At 38.5% G+C, this 19,533-nt stretch overlaps 1 protein-coding gene across 9 annotated transcripts in view; it reads left to right on the forward strand.

Moving 5' to 3' along the window:
• The window catches only part of LOC142651776 (poly(rC)-binding protein 3-like), a 709,653-nt gene that overhangs the window by 531,013 nt on the left and 159,107 nt on the right, over positions 1-19,533 (forward strand). The window lies entirely within an intron of this gene.

Raw genomic sequence — 19,533 nt, forward strand, 5'->3', positions numbered from 1 at the left:
TGATGTGTGCCTATACGCCGCTACCTTGATGTGTTCTTATATGTATGCATACTATACAGCCACTGTGTGTAAAATGCAATATAAAAAAAGAGTTGCTCACTATATGCGCCGCACTTCATGAAAGTGTTAACTGAGGGCATGCCGGTTGTTCTGTATTAGTAGCTTACCTGTCTACAGTATGTGAAGCAGGATCCTCGAACCATTGTATGTCTAGATTAAATGCATGAATTGCAGATTGACAGATCACTGGATTAAGAAATTGTTTATATGGGACATGTAAAATGTTCAGGTAACTGGTCTATGTTATTATATTGCACCTGAATTATATGTAAATGAGATAACTAAAAGGACGACTAAATACCATTAACGAGAAATGACACATTTTATATTCTCGGCAAAAAGATTTAGAATTTTGAGTAGCTGACGTGCTGTGGGTCAGGCCTGCCTGACAGTGAATTGGTTAATATGCTTGGATCACTAGTGGCTGCTTACACAACGCTGCAATTACGTTTTTATGAATGGCCAGAGTTATGGCTCTTACACAAACGCTTTCATTTTAAGTGGAAACTTTGGTATATTTCATGTTATGAAGCCTTTTCTTAGCTCTCTGTTGGTCCCGTCATTTCCACAATGTTATAATTGGGTGTAATATTTTGGCAAAATTTTATTTGTTTTTCATTTATTGATACCACCTTATTAACAATGGGAGATTAACTACAGTAATGTCCATATCCTCCTGTTACACGGGAAACTGACTCCCATTCAAGTTTAATGTTCAAACTCATTTCTGCCCCACTAGATCTCACCCTAGCAGAATGTGCCCTAGTTGTGGCTCATTGTGTATTCTCTATTCATTCTGTATTCTTTATGGAGATGCTCTAGGCCAATTGTGCAAATGTGTCCTTTTTAGCTACATTTTGTAGGCAATTATTAAAAGTAATAGCACAACTACTATCATTATTACCATCATTATTCATACAAAGGTATTGTTCTATTGCTCGTGTCGCCCTCTTAAAGTTGTATACGATATGTCTGTCAAGTGCAATATTAATATTTTATGCTTTCTGGTGTGAATGATATGCACACATAAAATACCCAGTAATAATGTTTTGCTATGCAGAAATAATATTATTTAATACAAGAATAATTACAACATAAAAAAGGTCAGAACACTTCTTGGCTTTGGGATTTTCACCTGCGCAGAAGTGTCTGGTACATAGGTCACAGAGCGATGAACATTCAGGATGAGTTCTTCCGGCACAAACACTATACTTGTTAATCACCTCAATTAGATGATTAGGAATGAAATATGCATCAAGCAAACTTCTGAATTGAATGGAAAATCGTTGTATGAGAAACATTCGGAGGGCCCCAAATGTTCATGGGTCACACAGGACGGATCTGGTCACAGATGTGAATAGTCTTAATTGAGAGATGGACATTTGGCTGTTTTGTTTAACAAATAAGAGTGACATTGTTAACTGGAAGAGCAGCTAATGGGTTCGAATTTTTGCTCTTTCACTTGTAATGAAAGGCTTTCTTGTATGGACATAGGTTTCCATTAAACAATGATTTTTTTGTGCCTTCCTCAATGTTGAGTGTCTGAAAATTGGGGATATATTTTACCACTTCATTTTAGAGGCGCTCACTACTAAAGAATTTATCACAACTATTTCTGGAATTGAAAAGTCTTAATGTATGGAGCATGACGACGCAGATACATGCATGACTGTAATAATCCTGAACATATATCCATATATTATGTACTATTTTATGCGGTTCCAAGACTAGTATACAGAAAGTAGATGAATCAATAGATATATAGGAGATAGATAGATAGATAGATAGATAGATAGATAGATAGATAGATAGGTAGGTAGATAGATAGATAGATAGATAGATAGATAGATAGATAGATAGATAGATAGATAGATAGATAGATAGATAGATAGATAGATAGATAGATAGATAGATTAGATAGTACATGTTTGCACATGGAATGATGGGAAAGAGATTGATGTCACTATGCTGGATTAATGAACATGCTTCAGAGAGCAGAAAGTTGTAGTATCATGTTGTATTATAATATAAGTATGACGGACACTGAGTTTTCTCAAAACCTAGTTTATCTATCTATCTATCTATCTATCTATCTATCTATCTATCTATCTATCTATCTATCTATCTATCTATCTATCTCATATCTATCTATCTCGCTATCTCATATCTATCTATCTCGTATCAATCTATCTATCTCATATCTATCTATCTCATATCTATCCATCACATCTATCTAATCTATCTATCTATCTATCTATCTATCTATCTATCTATCTATCTATCTATCTATCTATCTATCTATCTATCTATCTATCTATCTATCTATCTATCCATCTCATCTATCTATCTATCTATCTATCTATCTATCTAATCATCTATCTATCTATCTATCTATCTATCTCCTATATATCTATCTCCTATCTATCTATCTCATATCTATCCATCCTATCTATCTATCTATCTATCTATCTATCTATCTATCTATCTATCTATCTATCTATCTATCTATCTATCTATCTATCTATCTATCTATCTATCTATCTATCTATCTATCTCCTATATATCTATCTCCTATCTATCTATCTATCTCATATCTATCCATCCTATCTATCTATCTATCTATCTATCTATCTATCTATCTATCTATCTATCTATCTATCTATCTATCTATCTATCTATCTATCTATCTATCTATCTTCAATAATATAATGCACTCACATGTGTCTGGATTTACCTAGCCCAAGCTAAAAGCATATACAATTTACAAATCCTTAAATATAACATAGATATAGCTGAATATATGGTAAAATCTTATGCAGTCATATTACCAAAGTTATTCTACCCTGTGACATTTTCTCAAGTGCGACACACTGTGCTTACTATGTATACTTATCATCCAGCAGACACAATGTAAACACAAGCGACATACAGTGCCGTGCTAAATACACTAAGTCATGTGAGCACATACCAATGCCGGGATCAGTAGGATAATTTTGGGTTGCATTGTCAAGGAATGTAAGCGTTCAAGGACACTGAGAACATGTAGAGTAGTATCTCTGAAAGAGAGGCACATCAAATCATGACACTATTTCCATATCTTTATACTTTATTGTTATTTGCAGCTGTAGTAAAACTTATTGCATAGAATTGCATGTATTTTTTTTATCATATAGAGGTAGAATGGAGTGTAAGGCTGCTATCGCATAGTGCAGATTTGATCAGAATTTTGCATCCGTTTTAATGACGAAACCAGCAGTAGAACATAAACACAGAAAAGGTATAATAGAAACATTTTTACTTCTCTTTCATCTATGCACTCCTGTTTTTGGGTTAAAAATACGTATGTAAAATACTGACCAAATCTGCATTGTGTGGCAGTGGTACATCCGTATTACAGATCGTGTTATATCAGTATGTTGTCAGTATTGCATCTGTATCTCAGATCCAAAATTCTGATAGGCTGCTTTCTAAGGAATTACATAAGACATTCCCTTTAAAAAAAAACAGGACTGTCAGAGGACATACAGATACATCCATATTCTGAAAACTCTTCATAGGCTTCAATGATCGTTTATTTATCCACAAAACGAATTAAAGTAGCACATGCAGCGTTTTTAAAATATGTACATATATATATATATATCATCATAGATTAGCGTTCGCTTTGTTTTACGCACCTAAAATATGGATCTAAGGCCTTGATCACACCTATTTATTTTTCATGCATTTTTTTTTTAAGCTAAATATCAGAAGTGGATGCAAAAAAGATAAAAATACATTTTCAATTATATTTTTACTGGTGGTTTTGACTTTAAAAGAATAATTGAAAATACTCATGAAATAAGTATGAATGTGATAGAAAATATGCTTGTGTAAAAGAGGTTTAAGACAATATTTTTTAACTATTTTAATTAAAATATTGAAGAATCAAATAAATGTTGGTTTTGGACGCAAATACAAAGCCCATGAGACACGCACATAGATATAATTTATATACTAGTTCATTTTATATACATCAGTGGATATTTGTGCCTGCTATATAGTATTTTCTACAAGCAGCGCTTCTTCTCCATTCATTATGTACATTCATTAATATGTGTCAAAGCTGCCATAGGGCGCTAATATCACCCATGACTAAAAATGTAACTCTGCATAAATTATAGTCCAGAATAGTTAAATATTTGTTTGTCAGTATGTGAAATGGATGAGTTATCTGTAGTTTATGCAACATGATAAACCATACCGTGTATCCAGAAGAAGTGATATTCCTGTGCCATGATTATACATGATAAGACGATGCATGTTAATAGTGTGGGCACTGAATGGGTGTTATGTTCACACGGGGTCTTTTGCCGAGTTTTTTGACGCGGAAACCGCGTCGCAAAACTCGGCAGAAACGGCCCGAGAACGCCTCCCATTGATTTCAATGGGAGGCGTCGGCGTCTTTTTCCCGCGAGCAGTAAAACTGCCTCGCGGGAAAAAGAAGCGACATGCCCTATCTTCGGGCGCTTCCGCCTCCGACCTCCCATTGACTTCAATGGGAGGCAGGAGAAAGCGTGTTTTCTGCCCGCGGCGCTCAATGGCCGCGGGCGAAAAACGGCGCGATCATTGCTATTCACACGGAGTATTTTGGGGGAGGAATATCTGCCTCAAAATTCCGTTTGGAGCTTTGAGGCAGATATTCCTCCCCCAAAATACTCCGTGTGAACATAGCCTTTGTCTTCTTGCAGACGGTAGTTTTTTGTGGCGTAAAATCTCATATTTTATTTGGGCTGTATCTTAGTACTGGTGGAAGATTATACAGCTGGCCCTTAAGTACTTTAAGTACGTATGGGACTCTGCATCAGATTACGAAGCAATGTAGTTCTGTCCATTCTGTCATTCAAGCGGTTTAGGAAATCATGTCCAGATTGACTCCCTTTACTCTAGTGGTAAATGCTGAATAATACCTTTCAAGCCAATCTCATACTGATGGGGCTAAGAGTTTTATATCCATATTCTTCTGCTAGCACATAGTATAAATTATTATAGATGCTCAGCAGATTTTTAATCTTTTCTGCTGTAAGAACCACTTATAAAAATAGTCCTCTTTCAGCAGGCTTGGGGATTTTTTGTTCAGTCGGTCCCAATTTTGGCAAACTATCTGCTGAAGGAAAATGGGTCGCTTGGGTTTTAGCATTAAGCAGGAAATCCATGGCCGATCGGATTTAACTGAGAAGCAGAGGTTTATTCACTACATTTAGTTAATGAAGGTTGGGGACAGAAAGAGTGTGTATGTACTCATGCATATGTGTGATTGTATGTTGCAACAGAAATCATAGCGTTGAGAATCCGCCAGTCATTGCTGAGGTTTTGCGATTAGTGAATTTTTAGTTAGCCGTGATGAGCTGCATTCAGACAATAGAGGGATGTACTCGTTGAAGGGAAATATAGGCATATAAGTATTCTTTAAGCAAAAGCAATTATGATGAATTTGTTTTTCAATTCACAAAATAAATTCAATGTAGTCTGAGGTAATATAGGTAGTATAGGTAGTATACGGACGGTACTAGATGTTTTAGTCCACCCGGCTATCACAAATAAAACAAAGGCGGATATATAGTGCCATGCTGATGTCGGTTTTGTCACTGATGAACATTTTGATTTAAGATCGGTATTGCTTAATGGCAGCGGCCTCTTACAGCAGGATAATTCGCCCTGCCACACGGCAGAGAGAGTTTAGAAATGGTTTGAATAACATAACAAAGAGAACAAGTTTCTTGATGGCCTGTTAGGTGTTCGTGCTCTAGATGGTATAGGGCCAGGGGCAGGTTGGTTCGGTGAATAGATGGTACAAAGACAGGAGGGATGGCAAAACTTGTATGTGCTTTTAGACCAGTGGTAAACGTCACACATGGCCACAGAAAACAATTACAACTATTCTTCTTAGTAACCTCTGAGAGGCATAGTCTTAAATGCAATGGTTCAGATGGGCATATGTTGGCTGGTTAGCTGTATATTTGTCACAGAAATGGCCAAGGGTGACCCTCCTTGATACAGGCGTTGGTCTGGCAATTCAGGCCTAGAAGACCACAAAATGGTGGCTGCTTGCTGCTTCACTTCGGGCCTAGTGCTCCTTGAGATGGTGGTTGCTGGTTGATGATTCACAGACCTCTGTTTGTCTAATTTGGGAGCGTCTCTTCCCTTAGCCTTGCACTATGCTGACTACTGCAGGTACATCCCTTTATGACATGTCTGAATGTTCCCTTTACGTTCCTATTGTAACTGCCTGGCTATCTCTCCGTACAGCGTGGGCTGCCACCCCACCACAGCTCACTCTTAAGGACCTGCTGCCGCTACAGGCCCAACAATGGATGCAGTCTAGTCCTGTTCTCACTAGTCTCCTCTAGGCTCCTCTGTTCCAGTCTCTATCCGGTTGGTCCTCCTGGCTTCTCTCTGAACTCTGGTCACTGCCCAGCTTGCAGTCTCAGCGCCTCGCCCTTCTTGTAGTCATGGTCCAGCCAGAGTCCCAACCAGCATAGCTGACGTGTCTACCTCCAAAAGCAGCTTCCTCAGTCAGAGCTCTCTCCGTCTCTCTCTGCCTCTCACTCATTTGTAGCCTCACTTCTCTCAGCAGCTTGGCACCATCAGCAGCATATCCCTGCTTCTATCTCTATCAGCACTGCACTTCATCCCAATTCCTTACACCTTCTGCACAGATTTGTTACTTCATGGGCCTTAGTCTGCACTCTGAACACTGTTTGGTGGGCTCTCTTCTGTTTTATACACTAAGCTCCATCCCTGGCACTAAGCTCCACCCTGAGGGCTAATCTCCGTCCCAAAATGGCGCACAGCACAATATACACAGTGGTCCGACTGACCACTGTCTGGACACCACCTAGTGGTGAAAAAAAAGGCACAAAACCAGCAGATAACCGTGGACAACAGCCCATCTAAAAGGTACAGTACACTTTTATACCTGCATACTATTTACAATGCCACGGAGGGCCCAAAATACAATAAAGCATATAAAGCAACAGTTCTCAGTAAATTGGGGTATATTACCCCACAATCCGATGGCGCATCTGTGGGATATGCTGCAAAAACATGTCCAATCTATGGGGGCTCCACCACACAACTTACAGGACTTAAAGGAACTGCTGCAAACATCTTGCCAAAAGATATCACAGGACACTTTCCGAGGTCTTGTGGAGTCCATGCATTGACAGATCAGACCTGTTTTGGTGGCACAAGGGTGTCCTACACAATATTAGGCAGGAGGTTTTAATGTTATGGCTGATTGGTATATGTATTCAGGAGTTATATGGACAGTTCAGAATAATTGCCATAACATTTTGGTACTAACTCCAGGTAAAACAGATACTTTCTGTAAGAAATGTAGGAGTTACATATATGAGGCTGTCCATAGTATTATGACGCGTCATTGTAAGCTGAAATAATATGAGATCTAAAGTCTGTGATATGTGAGCTATCATTCTCAGTGGAGATTTTCAATTAAGAGTCTATATGAGCAATTTAGCTATACTACACAGTCTCTAGAAAATTATATATAGGTTTAATTGTAGAGGCTCAGATTTTCCATTAGGCAAAAGAGGCACTTGCCTATGGGCGGCCCTGTGGTTAAAAGCCCTTTTACAAGGTCGGTTGAATGAGTGCTCATATGTATAAACAGGGCAAGTATCAGCTGATTAACCATCGAACGCTCATTTATTGACTGATCGCTTCTTTTATGCAAACCGTAAAATGTTCGCTAGTCGGCCGCACATCTCCCTGTGTTAACAGGCATATGGGCGTATTCATCCCCATACATTACCCACGATTGCTCCTTGTGAATAGAGCTAACTAGTGCGGATTGACATGCTGTACCAACAATAGTTTTCACGGTTAGTAACATGCCGTCCAAAAGGCCCTACAGGGTGCCTTCTGTCCATGGTCAGGAATGAATTATAGTTGATGCTGTGGTCTCCATTCAATACTTATATTCATGTAAAGTAGCTCCTCTTGATCATCCACTAGACGATTACTTTACTGTTTGAGTTTCTACTTATTTATAGGAGAGCCAAAGGTGCAAGGCATATTATGCTCATAAGCTCCAGAGATGTAAAACTACCACTGGTAATGGTTAAAGCCTTAGTTATGTGACAAAAAAAAAAAATTGAACATATGTAACATGATTGCAGTCATTTTCCTGTATGATGGCCCAATCTGTTCCAAATTATGTTCACCTGTCTACATCTGTCAATCAAATGACATCACTTCCGGTCTAAGTGACCATGGAGTCTAGTCTCCTACCATACCTAACTGTCGTGGTCACAGACAATAAGTCACATAGGGGCATGGTAGAGAACAGGTCAGGGAGTCTCTACCCATAAAGCCACAACAGCGTCCATTTACATATAGTAATATTTCAAACCACCAAGAAATAATAAATGGTTTGAAAAACCATTGCAAGTATCTGATGGACAGTTCAATAAGTGCAATTATTATTCATATATTGCGAATGCAAATTTACTAAAACCACTAATTTGTACAATAATTTTTATCTATGCACATTTAATTTCAATGAACGATTATTGCTGAGTGTAAATGTAGCATAAGTTGGGAGTATAAATGGTCGACATTGGGGATGAAATGTACAAAATAAGAAAAAAAGGTGGAAATGTGCATACAGCTAGGGAACTGTGAACTGGCAAGGTTAGCTTTTCCGCAGGAATTAAAGTAGTGATCATGGTGGTAGACATTATATTGGACTTTTTGTCTTAGTGAGTAATACTACAGTTTCTCTCCAGTCGCAAATAATTTTACGAACAATAGATTGTGTTAAACTGCGCAGCAAATGGTGGCAAAATAGATTAAATTCAGTATTTCTGTAAAGGCCACAATAGAAATATACTACTAGTTTTACAATATTTTTTTCGTTTGGGTCTGCAATGAGGTGATTTTAAAGCGTTTGGCAATTCATAAATAATCAGCATCTGCAACTGGTGTCATTGGCCACTAGTCAGTGGTGTAGCTATTAGATACAGAGGTTGCAGTCAGGTCCAGGCCTTGGGGGCCAAAGGCCCCTTTGGCACATAAGTTGATAGCATTACTATAAATGACACATGTCAGTTGATGGATTCTCTGTTACAGATTTTGCATTGAGGCCCAGGAGATACAAGCTACCCATCTGTTGCCAGTCATCTGTATTTAAAAAAATAATGATCACTATATAACTATTTATCTATCTATCTATCTATCTATCATCTATCTATCTATCTATCTATCTATCTATCTATCTATCTATCTAAACAACACAAAAGTTTGAACAGCACATTCCAAAAAAATGATATAAAACGTGTATGCAGGTGCAAGAACACCTGTGACCGCAAATATACAGCAGACAAAAAAATGGCGACAGCACACTGCGAACACTAATGTCATCTAAACTGCTAAATATAAATAAATATGCATTACAGCTAAATCTACTTACAATAGGGATGTTCTTAGTGCACATTTTTTATCAAAAAGTGTTTGCCCACCTGCCACGACAAGGCGTCCTCCATAGGTGGGGACCTACTCTGCACATACACCCAGAACTGGGACTAAGCCTACATATATATCTGGGGATGGTAGGGACCAGCATTAAACTAATTCAAATCACCCCAGACAGAATGGGCGGAGTGCAAGAACAAAAAATTGAGGCAGTCACTAACCCCACATATATGAATCACATAAGCAACACAAACGTTTGAACAGCACATTCCAACAAAATGATACAAAACGTGTATGCAGGTGCAAGAACACCTGTGACTGCAAATATACAGCAGACAAAGAAATGGCGACAGCACACTGCGAACACTAATGCCACCTAAGCCACTAAATATAAATAAATATGCATTACTGCTAAATCTACTTACAAATAGGGAGGTTCTTAGTGCACATTTTGATCAAAAAGTGTTTGCCCACCTGCCACGACAGGGCGTCCTCCATAGCTGGGGCCCTACACTGCACATACACCCAGAACTGTGTCTAAGCCTACATATACTTGGGGATGGTAGGAACCAGCACTAAACTAATTAAAATCACCCAGGGCAGAATAGGAGGAGTGCTGGTTCCAACCATCCCCAAGATATATGTAGGCTTAGTCCCAGCTCTGGGTGTATGTGCAGAGTAGGTCCCAACCTATGAAGGACGCCTTGTCGTGGCAGGTGGGCAAACACTTTTTGATGAAAAATGTGCACTAAGAACCTCTCTACTATAAGTAGATTTAGCAGCAATGCATATTTATTTATATTTAGCAGTTTAGGTGACATTGGTGTTCGCAGTGTGCTGTCACCATTTTTTTTTGTGTGCTATCTATCTCTCTATCTACAATATGTAAAACACAAAATATTTAACAATATGATGGATCAAATGCATGTACATTTATACGTTTTGCTATTTTTATCCTGTCCTAACTATTTCTATGACATTTTTGTGTCTTTTCTTCCTTTTAATCACAATAAATCTACAGTATTTTGCACATGAGCCAAGAATCTAGATGGGAACTATAAATATTTTATTCTGTACCTTTCAACAAGCACCATCATTCCAATGCAAATTAACCCATGCCTTAAGCTTTGATTTCTAATTAACATAGGAGAGGAATCTGGAGATATACATATTATTCTATGCATGATATAAATCTATATATTAGGACAAGCATTTTGTAAATTACCCTGCATGCTTCATTTGTTAATATGTAATTTCTTGTGTGAGAAGTATATTTGTTTTTATGTGAACTTTGACATTGTGAATTTTTTTCTTTTATATATATATTGTCAGGGGGCCTGTAAAAGTAGGGACACAGGGCCTATAGAGGACGGTGCGGACTCATAGTGTTGCCAATGTATTAGACAGCAGAGTCTAAGGGATAGCTAGGTGTTCACCCTTCAACCTCCATATGGAGATGTGGGCTTGGCTGCTAGTATACCCAGGTCACTACCCCCAGAGTATACTCCATTGGTAATGACCGATGTAGACAGGCGAAGTACAATAACAGCAGGCAAGATGCAGAGTCTGGTATTAGCTTAGGTCAGGATAGGCAGCATAAGTTTACTCACGATTAGCAAAGCCAGAGGTCAGGACAGGCGGCACACAGTTTACAGACAAATGGTCAGGGCAGGTGGCAAAGTCCAGTGCAGGTAGGGCCGGTAACAGATAATCCAAATACAAGTCTCAGTAGAATAAAACTTGCATGCTAGAGTATGGAACCTAATTGCTCAGGCATAGAGCAATAGGGAAGGGAACCTTAAGTATCTGGATAAGCTGAGTGAATGGCGCACACTGGCCCTTTAAAAAAGGACCAATCAGCATGTGCTCTAGTGGCCTGAAGGGGAAAGGCAGGAGAGCGGCGGCGAGCAAGGCCAAAGGCAGCATGGACCGGGGAGCGGTAAGTATAAGGCGGTGGAAGAGGGAAACGGTTGACGAGAATGTGGCCATTACATATATTCTATCTTCATTGTAAAAGTAAATAAAAAATAATGATGTATTCTGTCCTGAAATAAACACTTAATGTCCATCCTGGTCCCCAATAGTTTAAGTGCATGGCACACAGTCTCACAACTGAGCCTCTTACTTGATGTTTTGACAGGAAGGAGCAACTAGGATTTTAGCCAGAGTCCACTGAAACAATAGGGATTCCCTCGGATTATCCAAGGATTTGGTTCTGATGAAATATAATTTCTTTTTATAGCTACAGTACATAAGGTCACCCTCACCCTCTTCCTTTTAGCTCCTATCTCTACTCATGTACGATAGGCAGTAGTCTATTTATAACCAGTCAGAAGACACAGCAGTTTTCAAAAGAATTGTTCTCTGAAAGCCACACAAGTCATTTTAACGTCTTATTAAGTTACACCATGAACAGATGGCTTTAGCCTAGAACATGTCTATCCAAATACATCCCAATCAACTGTGTTTTTTCACAGGGTGCCAATTCTCCAAGGTGCTAGTAAATATGAACGACGGGGGTCTATATTTTTATTATTTCCCTTTAGGACTGTGAATTAATACTCCTTATAAGTCCTGAATAATTAGGCTGATGCCATTATAACTGTAAATGATGTATGCCTTTAAGAAAGGTCTTATTTTTACATATATTATTGTCTTTTATTACCCAGAACAGTCACATCTCCAACCATATGTAATGCCCTCTAAGGACATGATGGAAGTTTCAAGGTATATTAGAATAATATTTCTAAACCCATTAGCATAAGAGACTCCAGACACATCTAGTGCTGATTCACAGTATTCCCTCAGGGGTTTAGGGGAATTGTAAATGTATTTTGTGCTGCATTACTATCAGATAAAATGATTGTATGCATCATTGTTTGCCTGAAACATTTGTGAAATTGCATTAAAACACTTTTAGCTTTGGTTGGGACCATTACTAAGATTTTTCTTTTTCTTTTTACAAATTGTTACTAAATAATTTATATCAGAAACAAACTGCTTTAAAATCCACTGGGTTAAAGGTTTTTTTTAAATTATCTATCTATCTATCTATCTATCTATCTATCTATCTATCTATCTATCTATCTATCTATCTATCTATCTATCTATCTATCTATCTATCTATCACCTGTCTGGATAGCCCATTCACAGTGTCCATTCAAATCAATGGGTTATATGTGTAATCTAGGACAGGACAGGTCCACCAGAGGGAGAGATAATCTTTGTAGCAACTCTCCACCCTGACCAAGAGACAGAGGATTCATAATAGGGTATATATACCCCTTTAACGCCATAATGACCAGGCCTTTTTGCACGTTAATGACCAAGGATTCTTTTTTGTTTTCTCACGGTCGCATTCCAAGAGTCGTAACTTTTTTTTATTCCGTCGTCATAGCCGGTATAAGGGCTTGTTTTTTGCGGGACGAGTTGTATTTTTCAATTGCACCATTTTTGGATGCATATAATATATTGATGTTACCTTTATTCAATGGGTCAGCACGATTACGGGGATACCAAATATATATAGGTTTTATATGTTTGCCTACGTTTGCACAATAAAAACCCTTTTCGAAAAAATGTACTTGTTTTTGCATTCCAAGAGCCGTAACTTTGTTATTTTTCCATGTGGCTGTATGTGGGCTTGATTTTTCAGGGGCAAGGTGATTTTTGAGAGGGCACCGATGGGGTGACGAAGGGAGCTCCCTTCCTCTGTCAAACACATTATATGCCGCTGTCGCTATTGACAGCGGCATCTAATGGGTTAAACTGACGGAATCGGAGAGCTCTTAGATTCCGGCAGTTGGGGCCTGAGCCAGGCTGTGTATAACAGTCGTGCTTCTGCTGCTGATCGTGTGGGTACAGTGGCAGTACCCACGCGGTCAGAGGATGGATATATCCATCCGTATACATATATCCAAGCTCCTGCATGGGACGGATATATCCGTCCTTGGTCGTAAAGGGGTTAATAACTGGGTGCACAATGCTTTACTGTAAGATTCCTTGTATCCAAAAGGATAAGACTTTGACCAATAGTTATTATTTCCATGAAATGTAGCAGGAACATCATACCAACAAGCAAACTTGAAGGTGAAAGTGTAATGTCGTTCCTCTGAACTTGGACAACTTGGAATCATCAAAGAAAATTTTTAAGGACAGTGTCTCGCCACCACTCCATAAGCCAAAGCACTAGTATAATTGCTTACACAGCCTAAATACTGATCAAAAACATAAAACACTACATCAGAAACAAGGAGGATGTATTAGCCATGTCAAAGTCCTGACTTGAACCCAAAGAGATGCTTTGGTAGGGCCTGGAACAAAAAGTTTAGGCACAAAAATCACCCCGAGTGTTTCAATTAAAGCAGTTGTACAAAGAGGTATGGTTCATTTTCCCCAACAGCGAAGTCCGAGGCGTATATCAAATTATATAAAGCTTTTAGTAGTATTTACTGCTACTAAAAGCGGAGTAACCAGTTGTTACCTTTAAGGGGGCATTTTGTTTTTGACCTGAATGATATGGGTATTAAATAACTGTGTCACCCAAAAAATTTGAATAATACTTGAATTATTTGAAAGTCTTTACCTTCAGGTCTAGCATTACATTTTCAGAGTATTGCTGTCGCTCATTGGTTGTCACTTTTGAATTAGCTTCTGAGAAGCTGTCAACCAATTGTCAAAGGTTGCAATATGAAGAGAGAATGCTGGTACTAGGGACAAATGTGTGTTCGGCCTCTTTCACATGGCAGTATTTTGGTCAGTATTTTGCTTAAAGAGGATCTGTCACCAGTTTATTAATTCCCTATCTCCTAACTAATCTAATAGGCGCTTTGCTGCTGATAACTACAGTGTGATTTGTTTTAAAAAATGTTTCTTATTTGCAAAGTTATGAGCATTTTTCTAAATATGCTAATGTGGCTCTAATAGCCAAATAGGAGGTGACTCTTTCTTTTCACTCTGGGCAGTGTAATGTTTTCTGTATGACGCTGTCCAATCATCATACAGCTTCTCCCCCTGCCCTGCCCAGCAACACAGCCTGATCTTATAGTATACAGCTTCCATTCATCTGGTGATATCTCCGGTTGTGTCACAGCTAGAACTGCAATCCTGGTGTCATATGAAAGATTAAAATCTCCTCTTTCGCCACCGGAAGCACTGTTGTAGGTGGTCCACACCCCGAGATATAGCTGTTTGAAGTGGTCCCCCTTCCCTCTAGTCTCAGTCTCTCACACTGTGTGAAGCAGCTTCATACTGATAGGACAGTGTGGGAGGCTGTGAGGCAGCTCGACCTCAGGATAATCGCTGCTGTTACCTCCCGGTTTTAAAGACTCATTTACATATTTACAAAAAAGCTCATAACTTTTAAAATAATAAACGTTTTGGGATACAATTTTCACAAGCATTATCAGTGTGACAGCGCCTATTAGATTAGCTAGGAGATAGGGCATTACTAAACTAGTGACAGATCCTCTTTAAATATTTGGAAGACAAAGCCAGGAATGGGTGTGAAATATTTCAATATTTTCTCTTTGTAGGTTCCACTCCTCGTTTTGGCTCCCTAATTTTGAAGCAAAATGCTGCCATGTAAAAGTGGTTTAATTGGTTTAATAACTTGATAAAGGATCGTACAGAGGGTGGTTAGTAGTGAAGCATATTAAGATTGGGTCAGGTAACTCAGTATTTGGCTCTGTATTTTTTTTATTAGCCTTGTAGGTTTACTGTTATGACCAGCAGGCTGTGGACCCACTGGGCTACTCCACCGGTTTGACTTAGGGCCACCTCTAAGGGTGTTATCTAAGTGGCTTCCCCGGTCTTCAAACTTTATCCCCTATACGGGGAGGCTACCATGTCACTACCTCTTGAGTTGGTCCAAGCGGTGTAGCTGCTGGCTAAACAGACAAGAAACAGGCACTGGCAGATAGTACCTTGAAGAATGGTAGCTGATTGCGGATCACTGGTCACTGGTGGATACCGGATAGCTGTACACAGGCAAGTAGCGGGTAGCTGGACAGAGGCACATAGCAGGTAGCTGGACACAGGCACATAGCGGGTAACTGGGCACATGCAGGCAGTGGGTAGCTCGACACATGCAGGTAGCGGGTAGCTGGGTATAGGCAGGTAGCGGGTACCTGGATACCATCTGACAGCAGATAGCAATAACGGACGGGACGCAGACTGGTAATGAATAACCGGATATTTATTGACCACAGATAGCAATAGCAGACTGGATACAGACCAGTAATGTATAACCGCATAAGGATTGACCACAGACAGAAATATAGTGGACTAGATACAGACTGGTAATGGATAACCGGATACAGGCTAACAACAGATAGCAATAGCAGAATGGAATCAGATGCATACAGGAACCTTCGCAGGATACAACTATGTTGTTCTGATGTTGCTCAGACAACAGGGAGATGGTGGAGGTGCCTTAAATGGTCCAGGGGGCAACAGGGATTGGTGTGTTTTAAATTTTGTTCGCTCTGTCCCTCTAAGTGATGGCTAGAGTGTGCGCACGCTAAGAATACTGTGGCTGCGAGCAGAGGACACCAGCAGACGCCAGCGGCCTGGGGGAGGTACAGGCTGCCAGAGAAGGTACGAGACTTGGCAGTGGGACGCTGGCAGGAGTAAAATGTCAATATTTGCAAGAAAAACCTCTGTAGAGTAAGGCCTCATGCACACGACCCTGCTTTTGCGGCCGCAATTTATCCGCATTTTTGTGAATAAATTGCAGACCCATTCATTTCTATGGTCCCATGCAAACAACCGTGGTTTACACGGATCCGTGTGGGGGATGCAAATCCGGATCGCAAAATCTCAGGACATGTCTTTTTACGGTCCGGATTTGAGGATTCACCAATACTACCCCAGTAATTCAGAATCAAGTTATTTAATTTTATGTTTCCAAGCATATTTGTTTCTGGTGCGACAATCTATTTGTGCTTTAATTTGTATCTACTACTAGGAGTTTAACTTTAATGCAGTCGATTTTCATGCACTATATATCAACGAAGTTCATATGGAAAAGAATGAATCTTAAACTACTCATAATTCAGTTCATAAATTGTAATAACTAAATGCAGGTAAGGAAGACATATTGAATATACCTGAAATACAGTTGTTTTTTTTTTAGATAATGACAATAAGAATATCTATAATTTTATTTACTATGCTATTTTGGAAACAATTCCTCCAACAAATTTGTAGTAATGGATCATACTACCCCCAATCTCCATACAAAGAGTAAAAAGGGTATTCTCCACTGTGTCAAGAGGTAGATCGAATGAAATAGCTGCTTTTTCTCTTGCGAAGTCAACTGGCAACTCTGTACAAATGATTTCTTCCCATACACTGAAATACTGCTGACATATTTTCCCAATGATAAAACATACAAGCGTGATGTGAGAGCCAATCTGGGTTATTTCAGACCAACAGCCTCTCTCTCATGCTGTAATCTGCACTGGGAACAGTGACAGACATAGGAATCATTGATTAGTTGCTGCAATAAGACCATGTAGTCCATTTTCGCTTACCTAAGGGACAAAGCACCACACAAACAACAAGCAGTAAAGGAAAACTGGAAAATATTATCAGCAACAAACTCATCATCATCGTATTTCTTACATGCTAATCTCATCATGTAATTGGGACAATAGCTTGCGAAGCCTTTTTACCAAAATATTTTAGCTATTAATAACCAGAGCGGATAGATGAGAATGGCCGATGTACTGTGTTTTTGTTGTTTTTTTCGTTTCTTTTAACGCTTGCTTGATTAATTCTATTTAGACACAGATACATATTTAGTACAAGGTGCGATAGGCTCTAGTCCATGATCCTATTCCTTCTTTTGGCTTGTTGACAAATTGGGTAAGAATGGAGGCAATTTTTGCACAATTTAATAAAAATAATTAAAGAAACTAGACGTAGTCAAAGGAAGGGGGTCCATGACTTACTGACCCATTTGATTATGTTCTATCTGTATGACTATTGTGCCAATGGAAAATGTTAACAAGCCTCTTTTTAGAACCCGCAACAATTTCCCATTATCTAACATTTGATGTTGCCTGACAATACTCTAATTTTCTTCCATCTTTTAGAAACAACTAAACTCAATTTTTCTTTTTTACATAAAAAAAGGCCATTGGATACGCCATCAATTCAATATGTATATCATTATAAATACTAGGAAGACAAAGTAGATGATTGTGTCTTGTGTATAGATACAATCATAAAGCTTAAATCTTCCCAGTTTTACATTACAGGGCCAAGCGGTAGTGACAATGGCAGCATTGCTTGCTTTAGTGTAACAAGTGAAACTGTGTTGTGCAGAAAAGGAGAATAGTTCAACAGCTGATTTGTTGGACATATTAACAGATGCTATATTGTTTCACTCTAATCGCATGGAGAACTAAACCAGAATGTGGAACTACCAGGGCAATAGCATTATTAGGCTATAGTAGTTATGGCTTCCTAATAAACACCATTGACTTAATTGGAAGGGAAAGGGAGCCCTAATTAATGTAAATTTGCTTAGATAAAGAGGGCCTACTAGTATTTTCAGATGGAAATTTTTTATCTGCCTTAAAGGAAATGTATCATCAGAAATCTACATATTATTAAAATCAGGTATTTAATATAAATGTATAAATTTAGTGCTGTTTTTTCTTTTTTATGCGACCATCCTTGAGATATACAGTTTTCACTTTGGCCACTAGAGCAATCACAATATGGCTGACTCTTACGGTGCTCTGTAGCTCACGTCAGCTTTGCTGTATAGACTGAGACAGAATGAACAGATTTATCGTATTATCATAAGAGAGCAAGAAATGAAATGACAGCTCTATTGTACTGCTGGAGGCGTAAATAAGTCAGGATATGTATCTCCCTTGCCATTGCCTGTTTTCTGGGGTAGAGGACTGTATCACTTCCTGGAGACTGTTTGCCATTCACTGTAGCTGCCATAAAGCACACACCCTGCTGCACTGTCTATATAGATAATACAGGTAGGAAGTGTGTGCCTCCAATATGGCTTCCCTAATAACAAATTTTAAACATACAAAATAAATAACTATAACATTTAAAAAAAAAACCTCATACTTCTTCATACTTACATCTGATTAATTAAACTAAATTGAAATGCTTGAGACATTGCCTTAAGTTTCTGACCCATAAGTTATTTTTTTCAGTATATTAAATATTATTGTTTATATATGTTGCAAAAGGAATTGCATTGCGATATTTGGTGCAATATAATTGAACATGTGACATGAATGGCATTTATTTAAGAAAGTTATTTGTCCTCCTATAATGGACTGAATATAATTAACACTTCTAGAAAAGGAATGGAAATGCAAATCTGTAAATTCTTTCACATCATTACAGAGTATCAAGGATAGCACTATCTATTCCTCTGAGCATATACTCTTTTTGGTCATTTAATTTTTCCTATTCCAGATTTATTTTCCTTTAGGCTTTTAAATTGCAATATACAAAGCTCTTTGCAATACTTAAATACCAGATTAGCAAACAAAAGAAAGGGATTATGTTACATAATTGAGGTCCCCAGCCATATGGCTTCATTAAATAATCTGACCAGACTGCTTGTTATGAAGCAATTTGAGCCAGAGATAACTGGCTATAACCTTTCTTACAGCAATAGATTTCCACGCAGCAGTGCTACCGGGCAGCGCTATTATATTACTTCTGATGCATCGTTCATTAAACTTGCTGCCTGGTTGCCAGTTACAGTTCACGGTATAATATATTAATATTTGACATTCCTTAATAATTTCACACCTTATCAACAGTCTAGATGAAATAATAATATGATACATTTTTATCTTTCCTTATTATAACATGCATACGTATAAGTATTGAGCTTCCCCTAAACCTCTGCCACTATTAATATATCAAGCTGTCTTTTTCTATGTGCCATATGTAGGTATATGGTGTGCATTATAGACTATGAAAGCAAATTGATCCATCAGCTGTGGGCAT

The sequence above is a fragment of the Rhinoderma darwinii genome, chromosome 5 (genome assembly GCF_050947455.1).
Source record: "Rhinoderma darwinii isolate aRhiDar2 chromosome 5, aRhiDar2.hap1, whole genome shotgun sequence".
Lineage (NCBI taxonomy): Eukaryota > Metazoa > Chordata > Amphibia > Anura > Rhinodermatidae > Rhinoderma > Rhinoderma darwinii.